General features: G+C 44.2%; 1 long non-coding RNA gene across 1 annotated transcript in view; it reads right to left on the minus strand.

Moving 5' to 3' along the window:
- The window catches only part of LOC119395842 (uncharacterized), a 79026-nt gene extending 59465 nt beyond the window's left edge, over window positions 1–19561 (minus strand). The window contains exon 1 of the long non-coding RNA XR_005184339.2: window positions 19414–19561. This is a non-coding gene — a long non-coding RNA (uncharacterized LOC119395842). The remainder of the gene's footprint in view (window positions 1–19413) is intronic.
- Window positions 19562–19777: the final 216 nt, after the last annotated feature.

The following is a 19777-nucleotide window of genomic DNA, read 5'->3' on the forward strand; positions in this document are numbered from 1 at the left end:
CGGACATGTAAGAAACGACGTAAATGACGCCGTACAAGCTGGCCTACGGAAGGAGCCCGGCAACTACGCTCGACACAATGCTACCAACCGCCACCGACGAAGACGATCTCGACGTTGCGGCCTATTTGCAACGCGCCGAAGAAGTTCGACAGCTCGCCCGCCTGTGCATGAAGAACCAGCAGAGGGCTGACAGCCGTCGCTATAATCTTCGACGACGCCACATGGAGTACCAACCCGGGACCGTGTGTGGGTCTGGACGGCGATACGCCGACGTGGGCTCAGGGAAAAACTTCTTCGGCGGTACTTCGGGCCATACAAGGTGCTTCGACGTCTCGGAGCTCTTGTCTACGAGGTCGTCCCGGACGGCGTTACTAACTCCCAGCGACGCCGCGCACGACCTGAAGTCGTCCATGTCGTGCGCCTCAAGCCGTTTTTTGCGCGTTAGCAAACCCGGGGACTCTACTTTTTCTTTCGTTATTGTAATTCATTTGGGTATGCACTTGTTTCTTTTTTTTCCCTGCTATGTTCTGTCGCAAGCATCGGGACGATGCCTTTTCAGAGGGGGGCAATGCCACGCCCGCTTCTTCTTTAATTTTGATGTATTCGGGCTTCACCAGCAAGGGCGGTTATCAACACTCGACGCTGACCGCGCCGCAGTGTTCGAGAGGCTTCGCGAGTGTAGTAGATCGTTTTGTTAAGATTGCACGCAGGACGCGATTAGTCTAGATTATTCCCGTGCTTGCGCGACAACCAGTGATAACACTGGAAATTTCGATGCGTGGTGTATAAATGACGGCGCATCCCAGCCATGAGCTGTTCGACGGTCGACGCTCTGTTCGTCGCTATCAGTGTATTGCTGTAGTTTGACTTTCAGTTTCCCGGCCACAAGTTCGGCCAAATGAACAGTTTCATCTCGGGACGTGCTGATTGCTGTCTTCGTCGACGTCACAACCACGTGACAATATAACTAAATAGGTGATTATAAGCTGTCTGATTTGTTTTATCAACTGCCTTGAATGCGCATGCGCACAGATTCTTTCGAGTCTGGTGCACCATGTGTCTGTTTCACTAAACTTAGTTGGAGTACAGCACCCATGCCATCGTGTCTTTCTCTGTGCCGGTGTTTAAAGTTTATTGCTGGATATCTTTCAAGAAGAAAAATCGCCATCTGGATCGCATGCTTGAAGCCTCCACATCTAGGGACATTGCCTGGCGATTTCTTCAACGCGGTTATGCATAATGTTATCCAGCATATGAATGCTACACAACGTATGACAATATTCTTGAATTTTGAGTGACTTTTCGTGTCCTTTATTACGACTGCACTTTAAGAATTGCCCCATGTCTTCAACGGTCGGAAAAGCCGCAATAATGTTCCATGGCGGAGCTGTTAGAACCTCGCTAGCTTTTTTATTATGGCGAGCGCAACTTCGCCTAGCGTGTTTGTGCCACAGACATTCGACGAGCCCCAACATTCACTTCCGACCCACTAAAAATGAAGAATTTGTCTAGCCAAGCCCAAACTCAGCGCCCTACACAATGCACCAAATGCTGACGTTATGAACATAGTGCTGATGGTTGTTTCGAACCAATAAACCAAGAAAGGGGGATGACATTGAAACTCCATTGGAGATTGAAGGCTTGAATGACCCGATGGAGCTTGCCAATGATTTGAATATCGGGTGCCGAACGATGGTGAAGTCCAGGCGCTGCGCTTGTGTGAATACCGAACATTGAAGGGGTTTACTTGACGAATGAAACTGAAGATTTCACTTTCTACCGGGCAAAGGGTAATGTACACAAGACTTTGGCTGCCGAGTTTTCTAGGCTTGAAGAACACCCTCTTGACACGATTACCAATAGATATCACGAGGCGTTTGACAAGGTGCCCGTAGATGAATTTACAATCACCGTTCCAAATGTCAGATCGCCTGGCAAGTATTATGCACATTTAGAACACGATAGCGTCATACAAGGGTCGAAAATATTGACAGCCAGCCAACTAGAAAATATTGGCAGCCAGCCGCGACATCACGTAGTCGGCGTCGTACTTTCAGGAAAACAGGCAGGAGGTACTGCGATAATGTTCCGGGAATGCTTAGGATTAAAACAAGCTGCAGTGTTTTACAATGCTTTTTCAGAGTTTATTGGACAGGTGTTCAATATACTGCAGCAGCCATAAAAACTCAGTGCTTTCCACTGTGGCGGCCATATGGCCTTTTCGCTTCTTTCTGAAAAAGAATTAAACAAGAAGGAAATATGAACATAACAGGCGTCCTATATATTAACAATGTGTTATGGTATATGAGGTGGTCTGTTGTAGACTAGAAAAAGCGTGACACTTTTTGAAGGGCATTGCAAAACAACGGCCTGGTGCGGTATTTCCATATTAAAACACTCAGAACAACAATAAGGGTTATGTTACTGCCCTAATTCTGTTTTCCGCCCTAACATGCTCTCGTAGTGACAGCGTCATCACAGGCGGCGAAAAGCGCGCATCCAAAAGAACGCTAAGCGGTTGCTGATTTTAACCGCAGGCAAATGACTTCCATTCTTTTTCCTATTGATACCTGCTTTAAAGTGGGGGTGTATGTTTTGTCAACATTCTCCTCTTCAAAATGTGATGGCTCTATCGGGAACCTCCATGTAAGGTCACGCGTGACACCACGTATGAGGTGTCACTTTGTGCGACCATGCCCATCGTCCCGGTGCAGAATCAGGCCAGGCCCTCACAGTGGTGATGCTAATATATAGCCTGTCATAATCATATCGTGGTTTTGGGACATAAAAACCCAATAAATCTTATTGTACCATTGATATAGTGATGAGGAAGAAGAGCTGTGTAATATAATCATTGATTGCGAAACTGAAATTTTCACCCGGACGATGCAATAGTGAGGATCTAGAATTAGCACCCCTTCTCAGAAATAGCCATAGGCTGCGATGCCACTGTATACCCACACAATGAACTACAGCCATGAGTTGCAAATGTGTCTAAGGCACGCGCAGCAAATTGTTGCCCACTCTCCAACATTAGTCGTAGATATAAACGCTCTCTCATATCGGGGGCTTTCGTTTACTTCTACCATGCAACTATATAATTGAGTACACTTTATTTAAGTCCTATTGACCAGTAAGTACATCAGAAGTGTGCACGAAAAGCGCGAAGTACACGACGGTAATGCATTTTGTATCACCCACTATTGACTACATGCATTTCAATTCAGGCGCCATTGGTGGGGAGCGCAGCTGTGTGCATGTGCAGTAAGGCCACGACATTCCTTGCTTCACCCAGGATACCTAGAATTGACGTAGTAGGTTGACAATACCAGATATATTTCACCATATCGATAAAAACTGTATCTTCCGTAGAGCTCAGCCAGCTCGCAAGCATAAAGATACGCGCTCTGGTAGGAGCTGAAACTTGAGAGGTCGTAAGGATCCATTCAGAAGGTGTTAGCAGCCTATAGACGATAAGAAAAGAGGCACATAATTACAGATAATCAGCGCGCTGCGAGCTCTGATACAGAGTTATCTATTGGGTTGAGGAGTTTTTTAACACGCAAGTGTTTTATGCCGGGGTCCACCAAGACTTCAATGACGTATTTCCGTAACGGAAATGACGTCAAAAAAGGTACACGATCGGATGGCAAAGAAAAAGAGGTTCCGACACCGGGCATCGAACCCACGACCGCTCGGTCCACAACAACAGATGCCGAGCACGCTATCCACTGCGCCACGGTCACAGACTCTAGAGGCTTTACAAACGCGCCTGTTATAACTACCACTCTCCTGGTCGGCGGTGTGGTGTTGCCCTCTTGGAGCGGTAAGGCAAAGTAAATCGTCATTACTATGGCTTCCGCGATTAGCACCTGCAACGCGTTACACGTCCGTTCCATTGGGCGCGTTTTCAATGGGAGTTCAATTTTGTCAATGCTTTAACACACCGCGAGATGGCGACACTGGCCCAAGCGTTGTAAAAGCGTCGGCCTCGCTCATAGCATCACGCTAATCCAAACCAAAAATAGCTCTGCGACGCGCGCCTGCCACACCTGGCTTTAACGCCTCGTTCCCCTGCTCACGCGCTCGCCCCGAGAAAAGTCGCGGCCGGGCTACCGGAGCTACACGACGCGCTTTGCGTTTCCCTCTAGTCCGGCCGTGGTGTTAATCACATCTTAACATGCCGCGGGATGGTGACCAAGTTCTGCTCCAATATGCGACGCTGTTCTGGCTATCACACCTCGTTCTTTGATTACGCTTTCACCGTTGACTACTACAGCTACCACAATGGTTTGTTTAACCATGGACGTTAGTCGTCGGGATGGAGATGTACCACCAATCATCAAAGTGAGTGCATACACCTTAAACGGTGCCATTATCTGCCAGACATCAAAGTACATTGTGCCAACTCTCTTAATCAATGTACAGTAAACATTCAGTTACTTCTGTAAGGGCACGCTTTACTTTCGTGTTATTCCGATTCCTATGACGGAGCGTTCAACCATGTTTTTTTTTAATTAGCGATGGAATATGTAACTTCCTATTACTATCAAATTGAATCAAAGAAAGCGAATACATCAAGGGCTCTTTGTTTTTGTTAAGCACAGCCCAACGGAACCAACATATAATTAAACCAAAGAATGCATAGGGCACATTATTTGTAGTCTTTAAATGTAGTGTAGTGATTATGATGAAAATTCAAAGAAATTAAACTAGACGAAGAGCCAACATGGCTACCAGCTGCGCTACCTCACACTCCCAGGCTCACATGCAAAAATACTTAATAAAGTGGGTGGCAGGATGACCGCTGCCTCAGCTCAAGTGGTAGAGCATCGGACGCGTTACACAAAGGTCCCTCCCGGTGGCATGTTGTGTTTCTGTCCACCTTAATTTCTGCACGTTTCTATCATAAGTATTACACTACAGGTAAAGACTACAATAACCACCCCTGTACCGTCCTTGGCTTCACTGTTTGTCTTCATTATGGTATGTCTACGCCCATAGAATTGTAAGACATATACTTCTACGTACAACTTATACAAGCAGCAGTTATAATTCCAAGAACAGCAGCTAATCATTTTCCTGAAATGCAGCACGCAGGTCCACCGAATATATATATGCCTATGCTAGACATAATGGCGTACCTACGACGTGGAGTACATCAAGTTAACAGGAAAATTGTAAGATTATTTTGAACAAGCTGAAAGAAATAACGGCGCTTCATCAGTGTCGAATAGTAGTCTTCCCGTCACTGCTTTGACAACGTACATTCACCACTCGGCGACTTCATCATCACTGCAAAGGTCCTTTCCGTAAAGCGGAATGCCGACGCCACAATGTTTCACGAACTCATCCAGGCATTTCTGGGGTAGCGAGTCCCGGCTTGTTTCCGTGCTCCACAAGATGCATTCTGAGACAGTAAGTGGTACATAGTACTGCAGATCATTCTTTTCGGTTCAAACAGATAAATGTCAATAAAAATTCATAATAAAGGCCTCACGCAGTATCAACATTCTCTGTATCAAATAATCTCTCTACTACCACTCGCATGCCTTTTGAACATTACGTCAGTACTAAAGGTGGCGCAGGTGGAATAAGTTTATTTTTCGATAACACGAAGATCATCGCTGCCAAGTGGCCCCTACGTTCACTCCAGGATGACGTAGTACGTCGTTGCCCGTCACGCCGTGTAAACAAGCATAAGCAGTTCCTCAGGCCACGAGCTGGTCAGTGCATCCTCCTACTCCTTCATTGTAGGGGTATAAGAGATGGGGAGCACGCGGCATTGCGCTTCTTCCCATCCTATATGGCACAGTGCACGGCATTGAAGATTTCTAGATTAGCGCTTAATGCTTCTGCGTGGACATTGAGATTTACACAAGAACAGAGATTTGATTTCACCATGAGCGTCTGAACAAAGGTCGAGGCATACATTGTTCGACTTGTGTTAGAAATTTTGTGACTGTAATTGTGATATGCTTTTGCGAAGACAGGATCCTAATAGCAAAAAAATAGCATGAGGAAAGAGCCCTGAAGAAGGTCTCTCTTGATGTCATTAGTGTAGATATGATGTCATACTCCAGCGCGTTCTTCATATTACTCTATGCTTGCATCCATGTAGCTACTTATCGCGGTGCTCCTCTAGGCACCGCCACATGAATCTGTGGGGACGAGAACATTACTTCGTTGTTTCTATCATTTTATCAGATAAGCCGTTGTTGTATGCATTGACTATTGTAAAAATGGCGAACTTAATTTTCCTGTGTGACGTCATACGATTTCATAGAACTTTCGTTCTTATAATCGTATATGTTATGTAAGCTCGCTGATCAGGTGAATGAGAACTATCGCTGAGTAGTATACCGGTGGTAAGGCTCTCTGAAAAAAGCCATTTTCTTCGAATGACCAATGGCCCAATGTGCTACAAGATTTACTTGCTGATTTTTAACACATTTCTCTGTCGCACCTGCTAAATGCCCCTGAACTATGTCTGAATCCCATCTATCATTTAACTACTCAGTTTACAATACATTCCAAAATCTTATCATCGGCTCCTTATGAAAATGTTGCTGGCGCTTCGCTCTAGCTTAGATTAAAAAATGGCATGGTGTATATGACAGTAAAGGTAGTGATATACGACGAATGCTCATCGTGTGGAACATGCATTCGGTGATAATAGAAAAACGTAGATTTTTTTGGCTAGTCACGTATAAGCAAGTTAAAATGTGCGTGGAGCACATTAGTTTTCTTGCAGCGAAAAATTTTCTTCACTCTCTGCTGGCCACTTGAAATATTTAGGTTGAACTCTTTCTTCGAAGAATAGCGGTGCTCGTCCTCGTGTATTCTTTTGTACCTCGTGTCCGTCGCGCCGTGTTTAATCATGAACGCATACCAACTTGCCCAACTATCAGTGTTCCTGAACGTGATCTCATTCTTTTGGTTGCAAAAAAAAACAAGCGATTACTCCTTCGAAGCGATGTTAGTATAAGCTAGCTGAAATTCAACCACATTAACACGAAAGTGTTTTATGCCGGGGTATACCAGAGTTCGCCGACGTTAATTGCATCACGGAAATGACGCTTTTGCAGCCCCAAAAAAGAGAGAATAAATGAATAAAAACAATACACAGCTAAATACGCTTCTGGAAGGTTGCCGTTCCAACAGCGCACTACCTTTCACGTCCGTCTGTCGTGGTGTCGACTGCCCGGTAGTCAACTACTGAGCAGCTTATGTGAGTACGTATGCATGCACTTGTTGTACTCCCCTAAGATTTATGGCTGGGTTGCACGGCTCAAAGCGAGTGTTTAGCGCTGACTAATGAACAAGCCCAAAAAAATGATTATTATAAGCGGAACTTTCGGAGTATGAAAGATTTGGATAACGCCTTGTTCATGAGCCCTACGCCAGAACAAGCTCTCCCCGTCTTGGAAACTGATTCAGCCTGTTCAAAGAGATCACCGCAAAATATACAGATGCGTCTGTGTCTGTGAAACAAATTGTTGCTGAGCAAAACACTGCTGAGGAGCTAAACGAATTCATATGCTCAACGAAAATTTCATTGTTGCACGCCCTGCGAAAGGCGCAAGAATTGGGCGGAGATCGTGGGTGCCGTTTCCAGGACACTTTCTGCGTGGACCAAGTCTTCCTTCAATGCTTCTCTCACGTCCTGTGTACGTTAGGGCTGAAGAAACTGTTGTGTGCAACAACCCGACACGAGTGCGCATCTAGAAGAACTTTTTCCGATAATTGTTGTCGTCAGGAACAACAGTACGACGTGCGCAAACGCGAATATGTACAGATTCGCACTTTAGAGCAACTCTGCCTTTTTTTCTATCAATATGTTGTCTCATGAGCACGAGAGAACATACTTAAGACATGATAATGTCTTCAAGATCGTGACAATGTCAACTATAGCAACATGCTCGCTCATTTAAGTGCTTGCGCATTGACGTGAATTTGGCAACTTTGGTGGCTTTGTAAAATCTCACAAAAATAATGAAACGTATTCCTGCAGACTTGGTTAGAAGATGTGCTTGGTTTAATTCCGGGGAGTTTTAAGAAATCGAAGGTGTCTTTTTAATTGAATTTCAACGTCCTTCATTTTTAGATACATGTCTTCATTTATGCCTTTTCCGTGTGCGTTCGACGTCATTCTCATTTGTCATTTGACATTTTACATGTCTTTTGAAACAAGTACAACCTAATATGCGACAACACTGGGAAATTTCGCGAATTCTGACTATCATAGGCGCGGAGCGAAAAAAAATCTGAAGTTAGAGCATTACTGAACAATGTGCCGTACTTGCGCTGTCTTTTCTTAAAACACTGGCAACAAAACTGCAAGATAAAAAGCTTTTGTAAATGCACGCTACTAACAGTATGTCAAATAATCTTTTCATACTGACAGCTACAATATGTGTTTTCGTAGAATCTCGTCAAAATTCCAATTTCGCGCAACTAGCGGTTCTGCCTCAGTTGCCACTTCTAAATTTTTTGACGAATGAATGAATGAACAATATTTAAGATAAGTCTGGCAGTTTCCTTCGGCCGAGGCGGGGGAAGAGGGAATTAACCCCTTTCCGGGCCCACCCTCCGTCTACGAGGACGGCGTTACCTCAGGTGACGGCTAGAAAACACAATTTTTTTACAAAACCAAAATTGGTGTCGTGGTCCTGGAGACTGAGAAGGCAAAATAAAATTTTCAAGCGAAACTAAAGGGGATTGGCGGACATGCACCAGCGTTCTATTCTAAAAACACCCAATAAAAAATGTGCAAGCTCTCATTAATCAACATAGAATAAGCAGTCATCTACATATGTGAAGACACAATTAACTTTCGCGTTATACCGATTCCGAGATGGGGAATCAGCCATGTTTCTTTATCTAGTACTCACGGCGTCCGTTGTACGGGAGGTCGAGGACCGCGCAGTTCTCGTAGTCTGTGTAGTAGAACTTCCCCTCGCTTGAAAGTGCCTCATCTGAAGAAATCGGCATACGTAATGTACGCGCTACATCGAAATACAAGCACTCGCAATATTCCAAGTTATATAATGCTGAATAAAACCAGATTGTATTCAGCCCTATTAATGCTACATACCTTCTTTTTGTGAATATGCGGGTGGCCTGTAGCGGGCTCGAAGCTAAACTAAGAGCATGTTAGCATAGGCCAAATGAAAGAGGCACTTGTGTAAACTCGTTAGTGTCAATTTGGACAACTACTTCTTTTCCAGCTCAGTGAACAAGACTTGGTCAGTAACTTTGTTCCATCACATATCCCTTGTTTATATCCGTGTTCGATGTTATATGTGCCTACGTAATTCCGATACGCACAACGTTTGCGGTTCTGCAGCGTTTTCAAGTGAATTACATAATACGTTTGTTCTGCAGCAGACGTTGTCTAATGAATGGCTGCACCTTTGTAGACTCCCAAACGAGTAGATTCTTAGACAATGCTATGAAATTCAATTCGAACAGTCGCAGAGCAGTCTGTAAAATTTCTGGCACTCTACGCGGCTTGACTGAGCTGAAGGACAAGTCCTTCGCAACACGTCTCCATCTCCATGTTTTTGCTAAATCGTTCGTGGCCTTTCCACAAAGGTACCCCTTGTTTTAAATAGTTAGGGAAGAACAAAGTTCACGACGGCAACAGATAACGAAACCTCTGTGATATAAAAGTCCATGTCCGTTAAAGCAAGCTCGCAGCGACTATTTATTCTTACTTTGAGGATTTTCGCGAGAAACAAGCAGTGTTGGGCAGTGCGGGTAAACTATGGGAGACGTGCATATAGGTGCAGAAAGATTACTGAGCAGAAACACTCCAGAAGCGTAAACTTCTCTGGCAAGACGCTAAGCGAGACATAGAATCTGGGAAACGTGTAACGTTAAAGGGATACTAAAGGCAAATATGAAGTCGACGTTGATTGTTGAAAGAGCGTTCCAGAAACCTCGTAGTGCTATTTTTATGCCAATGAAATGCTTATTTTGAAATGAAATCAAGTTTTAGTGGTCCGCATCGCGTTAGCGCACTTCAAATCACCCGCCTGAAATCAGACTTTCATACGTCACTGCTGCCGTGCCCAACGTTGCCCGCCTTTACTGCGCTGCCACCGATAATAGTAGCAGCAGATCGAAAGTAGCGGGACCCACAGCAGCAACAGCGGCCATCGGAGCCATCGAAGCTTGACGCAATCGCTACAATGGATGTGGACGGAGAACCTGACAACGAGGCATTAGGCAGTTTTAGAATAGCGTACGCAAGGCTTTGCGTTGGCTTTTCGCACAACTGCGCATGTGTCGTACGCTAACCGCTTGCGGGCTCCCGTTAAGTGACGGAAATAGCGGGCCGCAAACGCTTACGCTAACTTAGCGTACGCTATTCGAAAGCTCCCTATTGGCTCGCGATGCTGGGCTCCAATTCAGCGACTTCAGCCCCTATGAGCGCGGTATGCTGCTGAGGGCTCGTATTGCCGGCGTCGTTGCATGCGGCATTTTGTCGAACTTTCTGTCACAGCGACTTTCACGAGCGCGTAAAACACACACGGCCGTTCGCGATCCTAAAACTACCACTGAGACACAACCGGGTGAGCGAAGCAGGGCGCCGGGCGAAGCGCAGTTCGGCGAAAACAGAACCTTTGAACCACGCGCGCCGTTCCGCATGGCGACGCCACAGAGGTTCTTTTTACCACGAATCAAACGGAAGCGAACAAACAGCAATTTATTACGTCTTTTGATGCACGGAAGGTTCTTTTTTTATTGCTGCTAGTTTGATTACTAGTGATTTATTGTAGGCATACTCTCATACGTCATCGGGATTTCTTCGAAAATGTCCCACTCGAGCAGCTCATAATGTGACACATTTAGCTTATTTTCTCGGTAAGTATGGTACTGCTGTTGATAATATTGCCGTTTTAGAAGTTGTCATACATTGAGCTTTCACTCTGACATAAATTGTTATTTGCTTTTAGTGTCCCTTTAACACAAAACGTTGCGCACTGGTAAGCAATTTTTCATCTGAGATGACGTCTCAAGCTCCAGGAAAGTAATATCACGTGTAGTTGCCTCGACAGGAGAAAGCTAACCGATGAAAAGAACCACGAACTTAGTTTGCTCTCACTGAACGCAAGGAGCATAGTCAATAAAATTGGTAAACTAGAACATCTGTTACTTTTGTATGATCCGCATATCACAGTCATTACAGAAACCTATTAACATGACTCACTCAGCCATCGCATTGGCATGGCCGATTCATCCATGTGCGAAAGCTGCAATTGTATAGAGACTACTGAACATCTCTTGTGCCACTGCGACCAATTTGATGAAGATCGCCGGACTCTCCAGTGTGCCTTGGATAGACTGGATGACCGTCCCTTTAATGAAGCAAAGATCTTAGGAGCCTGGTCGCGCAGCATATCAGCCCAGAAAGCCACACGAGCCATACTGCGGTACTTGAAAAGAACCCTATTGAGCGACCGCCTGTGAAACTCGGCACTGTGTGTGTGATGTGACATGTGTCTATCCTTCTCTCTCTCTCTTTTACTCCCCTATTCCCCCTCCCCATGTGTAGGGTAGCAAACTGGACGCATTGTCTAGTTAACCTCCCTGCCTTTCCTACATTCCTTCTCTCTCTCTCTCTCTCTCTCTCTCTATTAACATGACGGTATTTGTGACGATGAAGTTATTCCTCCCGGGTATAACTGTACAGATGTCACAAGGCTACCAGAGGTCGTGGTCTGGCCGTTAAAACAAACGGTTGCGGTATGTGCCTCTTGAGGAGCAAATTGATGCACATGAAAGTTGACTTTTGAAGCTATCGTCACATGGTACATCGTTTTTAACACGAAAGTGTTTTATGCCGGGGTCCGCCAAGACTTCAGTGACGTATTTCCGTCACGGAAATGACGTCGCTAAAATATACATGATCAGATGGCAAAGAAAAAAAGTTCCGCCAACGGGCATCGAACCCACGACCACTCGGTCCGCAACAACAGATGCCAGGCACGCTATCCACTGCGCCACGGTCACAAACTCTAGAGGCTTTACAAACGCGCCTTTTATGGCTACTACTCTCCCGGTCGGCGGGGTGGTGTTGCCCTCTGGGAGCAGTAAAATAATTCGTCATTACTGTTGCCTCCGCGATTAGCATCTGCAACGCGTTACAGGTCCCTCCCATTCGGCGGGCTTTTCAATAGACGTTCAATTTTGTCAATGCCTTAACACACCGCGAGGTGGCGACGTTATCCAAGCGTCGAAAAGCGTCGGCATCGGACATAGCTCTGCCACGCGCGCCTGCCTCACCTGGCTGTAACACCGCGATGCCCACTCACGCGCTCGCCCCTTGAAAAATCGCGGCCGGGCTACTGGGGCGGCACGACGCGCTTTGCGTGTCCCTCTAGTCTGGCCGTGGTGTTCAATCGCATTTTAACATGCCGCAGGATGGCGACCAAGTTCTGCGTCCGATATGCGACGCTCTTCTGGCTATCACACGTAGTTTTCTGATTACGCTTTCACCGTTAACTACTACACCACGAGGGTTTGCTTAATCATTTAGCAGGGACGTTAGTCGTCGGGATGGAGATGTACCACCTATCATCAAAGGGGGTGCATCCACGTTAAACGGCGCTATAGCTGCCAGATATCAATATACATTGTGCGAACTCTCTTATGTCATTGTACAGTAAACATTCAGTTACTTCTGAAAGGGCACGCTTTACTTTTGTGTTATTCCGATTCCTATCACGGAGGGATCAACCACGTTTTTTTTTTAAATGCGAAGCATTTCTTAGCGAACTTCTGCGACTTTGAGCGTATCTATCTATCTATCTATCTAGCCGCCTACGACTTTGTGCTCTCCTGGCCGTTTCGTTATTCGGATGTATACCAACATTGGTGTGTCATAACATGGCCTTATCACGAACACAAATGACAGGTCATATCATGAAAATCATGACACGCTTGTCATGAACAGCATGATATACATTCCACGGCCTTTGGGCTCCCTGGCCGTTCCGTTAATCGGATGTGTACCAAAATTGGTGTGTCATAACATTGCCTTATCACGAACACAAATGACAGGTCATATCATGAAAATCATGACACGCATGTCATGAACAGCATGATTTACATTCCACGGCCTTTGGGCTGTTGCGGCCGTTCCGTTAATTTCATATTTACCAAAATTGGTACGGCGTGACAAGAGTTTATGACGAACATAATGACAGGTCCTAACATGCAAATCATGACGCGCATTCCATGTGCAGCATGATTTACATGACATGGTCTCGGGGCACTCGCGGCCGTTAAATGAAGGGATACATATGAAAACTGGTATGACGAGACATTTCTGTATGGCGAACATAACTGACACGTGGTAACATGAAAACCATGATATGCATGTCATGTATGACATGATTTACATGCCACGCTCATGGCGCACTCGCGGCCGTTTCGCTAGATTGATATTCACCAAAATTGGTACTGTGCGATGTGACTTTATGAAGAACATGAATAACAGGTGGTAGCATGAAAACTATGACATCGATAACATGTATGTCATGATTTACAAGCCGCGCTCATGGTGCATTCGCGTCCGTTTCGCTTGCGTGATATACACCACAATTGGTGTTACGCGACACGACAGTATGAAGAACGTAAGTGAGACGTGGTAGCATGAAAATCATGACATGCAAGTCATGTACGACCTGATTTACATGCCACGCTCATGATGCGCTAGCCGCAGTTTCAGTAGATTGATATACAGCAAAATTGGTATTGCGCGATGTGACTGTATGAAGCATAGAGTTTCCTACAATACTTACTAGAGGGAACTCTGGCGCTAGTGTCTATGGGAGCTGCAATGCATCGCGCTTCAGCCAGCATGGGAATCATGGGTAGTACACGGATTTGTCTAAACTTCGTTCTTTCGGCTCCGTTTGGCTCTGCGTCGCCTGCATCCGCTTTGTCGCAAAACGAAGTTCAGCGAAAATCAGCAGTTTCACTTCACCACTTTAACTTCTTTAGGCTCACCGATTCAAATCTGGTCACGAAGTTCACAACGATCCATTCTTTTATCCGAAAGAAAACCAAAACATAGCAATAAACAAAGCCACAAGTGCGTTCGAAGCCCACAAGCACGAAGACTAGGCAAATCCGTGTACTACCCATCATTCCCATGGTGGCTGAACGATCGCAGCGCCAGAGTTCCCTCTAGGTCATTTTAGGAAACTCTATGGTATGAAGAACATGAATGACAGTTGGTAAGATGAAAACCATGGCATGCATGTCATGTATGTCATGACTTAATTGCCACGCTCATGATGCATTCGCGGCCGCTTCGCTAGCTCGATGTACACCAAAATTGGTATTGCGCGAAGCGACTGTATGACGAAGGTAAATGAGACGTGGTAACATGAAAATCATGACATGCATGACATGCACGACATAATTTACATGTCATGCTCATGACGCACTCGTGCCGTTTCGCTTGCTTGACATACACCAAAATCGGTACTGCGCGACGCGACTGCATGAAGAACGTAAATGAGAGGTGGTAACATGGAAATCATGACATGCAGGTTATGTATGTCATGATTTACATGCCGCGCTCATTGTGCATTCCCGGCCGTTTGGCTAGCTTGGTATACACCAAAATTGGTATTGCGCGACGCCACTGTATGACGAACGTAAATGAAAGGTGGTAACATGATAATCATGACATGCGTGAAATGTACGCCATGATTTACATGCCATGCTCATGGCGCACTCGTGGCCGTTTCGCTAGATTGATCTGCACCACAATTGGTATTGCGCGATGTGACTGTATGGAGAACATGAATAACAGGTGATAACATGAAAACTACGACATGCATGCCATGTATGTCATGACTTACATGCCACGCTCATGGTGCATTCGCGGCCGTTTCGATAGCTTGATATACACCAAAACTGGTATTGCGCGATGAGACTGTATGATGAACATTAGTGACAGGTGGTAACATGAAAAACCATAATATTCATGTCATGTATGGCATGATTTTCATGCTCTACTCATGGTGCACTCGCGGCCATTTCGCTCCTTTGATATACACCAAAATTGGTATTGCGCGATGTGACTGTATGACGAACATAAATGAGAGGTCTTAACATGTGAATCATGTTATGCATGTCATATACGGTATGATATACATGTCACTGTCATGGTGCGCTTCCGGCCGTTTTGTTGACGTGATATATACCAAATTGGTATGGCATGACACGAGTGCGTGATGAACATAAACGACAGGTCATGCATTTATATACCACAATATGCGTTTCCGTGGCGTGGTGTGCACTAGATTGTGCATGCATGCGTGCATGGCAAACATGCGATATATGGTGGACTAGATGCCATGGCATGAATGATTTCATTTGGCTCAAAGACACAAATGCGATGTATGCAGCTCTTTACTGGCTGCTTCGCATTACATCGATTCCCACAGTGCGTGGGATGTGCCGAATTTGTATTCTTTGTGCTGTCTATCGTGCTGCTGATGGCCCGGATTTCTTTATGTCAAATCTTTATGATTGTCTACTCAATCTTGACGGAAGAAACATAATTTTAACAGGAGACTTTAATTTACCAATAATTTAAACGGAACTCTTTTGCGTACAGTTTCACCGTCTTGCGATTCATTATTAGACCTTATGTTCCCACACAAATTAGAACAGCAAGTAAAAGACCCAACTCGAGATAGTAGAGCTTTACACCTGTTGTTTACTTCAGAAAGGTTTAATGAAGCAACTCTTGCACTGGAATCCGGAATATCAGATAACCAATAATTATCGTTCTCCTGCGCTGTTGTTTCCGTAGCCGTACAAGTGGTTCTTCCTTGAACACCCTCATAATGGACTTTAGGAGGGCAGATCATGTTGTAATCGTTGAAAACTTGTACAGACATCTTAACACTAACTTGGAAAATGTAGCGACATCATGGCAGTGGTTCTGGGCGGTGATCAATTGCTGTATTGAAAGTTATATTCCTCTACAAAAAATTCACATGGAGCGTGCGAAACCCGTTGATTAATCGCGAGATAATCCATTTGAAGCGTAGGAATAAAAGGCGTAGGAAAAAGCACAAAACTCATCTACCGCAGTTTGGTGCACTCAAAGAGAACCGCTGAATGAAGTTGAAAACAGCCAGGAAAAACTTTTTCAATAATCAACTTGCCGAATTCGCTTAATCTGATCCCAAAAAATACTGGCGTCATTTAAGTGAAAACAATGAAGATTGACAAAATAAAAGTGAATGATGACCTTATAACAGAACTCAGGGCTATCTGTGACAACTTTAATAATTATTTTCTGTCGGTTTTCTCTGAGCGCGATAAGAATGGGCCTACTGGGCGCCTTTCTCACTCACAGTGGGATTTAATATAACGCCGGAGGGTGTAATGACTATGCTGCTTAATTTGAGCGATAAAAAATATGTAGGGTCAGATATAATTCCCAGGGCTTTTCTTAGACGCTGTGCTGAACAGCTATCACAGCCATTAGGTAACGTCTTTAGCCAGTCTATTTCTACTGGTGAGGTTCTCGCTGATTCCCTTAAAGCGAGGGTTGTTCCTATAAACAAAAAACGATGTCAGTTGTTGGTTTCGAACAACAGACCAGTTTGTAATACCTGTTCCTGCTGTGAACTGCTTGAACATGTGGTAGCTAAATGTATAAACAATTTTTTAACGCATAACAAAGTTCTCACATGCCGTCAACATGGTTTTCGTAAAGGATTATCCACAATCAATGAGCTTATCACAACTCTGCATGATTTTTTGAGTGCTTTGGATTTATCAGGACAAGTTGACGTACTGATCTTAGACTGCTGCTAGGCATTCGATAAAATGACTCATGGAAAGTTTTCCTACAAACTGCAGCAAATAGGGCTAGCAAGGTTTACTGAACAGTGGATAACTGCTTACCTCTGTACTCGTGTACAGTTTTTTGCGATAACGATCTGTGCCCACCGTGCTCCGTGCGAGCTCTGGGGTTCCCCAGGGCAGTGTCCTGGTTCCACTGTTATTTATAACCTATGTGACTGACTTGATCGATGTCGTGCCCCATGGTGTAAGCATCCGTTTATTCGCGGATGATAGTATTTTGTTAAAAAACATCTACAGCCGATCAGAATGTATTATAGACAACTCTTATGGCCATGGATCATTGGTGTAGTAAGTGGGATATGGTGCTGAACTCTGAGAAAACTCTTCTGTCGCTCATTACGAGGAAGGAGCATCCCGTCACTTTTCCCTACATCCTTCATGATGGTCCACTGGCACAAGTAGATAAATATAAATATTTTTTTGCATTACTCTCAGCAGCAACCTCACAAGGACACCATACATAACAATATTTGCAAAAACGCGCTTCGTAAATTATGGTTTTTAAAAGGAAGGTAAAAGATGCTCCCTCTAGCATAAAGCTTTTAGCTTGCAAAATCTGCATTCTATCGAAACAGGTATATGCTGCAGTCATATGAGACCCTTTTCCAAAAAAAGGATATTACGCTTCTTGAAAAAGTACAACGTAGGGCAATCACATTTATTTTTAACAGATACTGAAACCTCGACTCACTTAGTACATTATTGTAATTACACAAGATTCATTTGTTAGAAACAAGAAGAAAGGTGAGTCTTTTAACGTTCTTATAGAAAATTATGTCGGGAAAATTTGCAATAAGTGCACCATGTTGTACCCAACCAGTCACTGCTAGGATAATCCGTCGTAAACATAATAGATGATTGGCATCCACATTTGCCCGAACTAATGCTAATTCAAATGGTAATGATATAATGCCGAACCAGCACAGTTATTTTCCCAGAACAGTTAAAGACTGGAATTCACTGCCTCACGAGATTTTCGCAACTTAAAATGTTGCTTCATCATTGGAAAATTATCTCTTTGGCATTTAGTGTTCAAATGTGTTGTAATCTTGTTGTTGCGCAGATATGCTGTCTCTTTTAGCGTACTGATGAGTGTTTAATGCAAGGAATTTATGTTTTCTTGTCCTTCCTGTTAAAATTCACTTGACGTTTCTTTTTTGTCTCCTGCTTGGACCAAAATTTTTGTCCACGGTATGTTTCAATAAATAAATAAATAAATAAATAAATAAATGTAGGAATGCAAGACTGCATTATTGATCGAAATAAAGCCACGGCAAAGCAAGCATATAGCCATGACACGTACTGTAATGGTCTCATGGAAAACATGCTGCAAAGTCAAAAGTGGTACGTCATGTCAGGCGTATAACAATTTGGTTATACGATTCCGTGCCTTTAGCACCCTGTCGTCACAGATAGCCTCATCAAAAAGTCAAGATGTAGAAGAGGGCAAATCACGTTGGAATCACAGACATGGCTCAAATGGTAGCGGAAAAAAGCTTTGCAGTAACACCCAATATGACAGTCCTTGATTGGTTCATGAGGAGCGTTGTAAAGTCTTCATTTATATTTTCGGGTTAGATTTTCTTCAAGCATCCAGTTTACGGGAGTGCCACAAAAATGTCTATAGAAATACAATTATAAGTCACTCCTTTACTCTGTTTCTATTGAGGAATGACACTATATAAGTCTCTCAAATTGTGCAACATGCTGCACGCTGGGTCCTAAAAATTATATGGCTTCCTGCTTACCGGAGCCCACTGTAAAGAGGAATGTGTCACGACTGGGTCCCCCGAATACATAAAAGCTCACCGTTCGCCTAGAAAGCAAAAATAATAAAGTTAACAACTATCAGTTGATATTGTCCGAAAGAAGTATTCCTACGTACGCACAAATTGACAGCAAGGTTTTTCCGTTGTATATAGAACAATAAATAACACAAATTGTCACTAGTTGAGCAGAAGCTTTTCCTATCCTTACGGTAAGCAACTTTGACTCTAAACGTACAGCCACTAGACATCACATCGGACAACACTGTAGGAAACAAGGCACGCGTTGGGATGCACAGTAATCTGGTTCTCATCCAGCCAAATGTAAGGCAATCTGAACGGACCCCGTCAAGATTAGATAACTACTCAGACAGATCTTCATAGACGTGGATAATGTGCCTGGTGAAAGCGTTGATTGTAAATACAGGTATATTACGCAATTATTTTAAAAGGTTCAGTTGCAAGCATGCTATGGAACTACCGCCATCATCGGTCAGCGTATGATAAAGTTCACAGAAATACGTCTAAAATATGTACATAATATTCAATATTAAAATATGTCTACTACAAAAGACTAGCATCACACATGGCAGTCTGACGAAGCGCTGAAACGACCACGAACGGAAGTTCTTCGCGGTCGTGAGCGTCTTAGCGAGGCTTTGGTAAAGTAAGACGACTTACTGCAAAAATATCCCTTTTGCATGTTACCTTCTATAGGGAGAGAACATCTACTCACTTCCGGTTATCATGCTTCCCTTCGAGAAGCCAAACGTATTCGCCCTTCTTTTCGTCTGACTCTATCCACATTCTCCTCGCTGTGAGGCATTCGTATTCGGTGTCGTTGTCAGCGTCAGAAATGGCGACGGCGAACGGGAAGGCTTCGAAGATCTGCGTACATTGTCATGAAGGGCGTATGCCGTCTGGTTGCACTGGAAAGTCGTCATGATCTATTTTGCCTTGTGATGAAATATTAATTACACAACTAGATAAAATAGACGTGACACATACGCAGATAGTTTCTTTCGCTTCTCGTAAGGGGAATGCTTAAATTCTCGATGAATCTGGTGCGCCCTTTTACCGCATATTGCACTGTTACGTCA

Source organism: Rhipicephalus sanguineus, chromosome 6 (genome assembly GCF_013339695.2).
Source record: "Rhipicephalus sanguineus isolate Rsan-2018 chromosome 6, BIME_Rsan_1.4, whole genome shotgun sequence".
Lineage (NCBI taxonomy): Eukaryota > Metazoa > Arthropoda > Arachnida > Ixodida > Ixodidae > Rhipicephalus > Rhipicephalus sanguineus.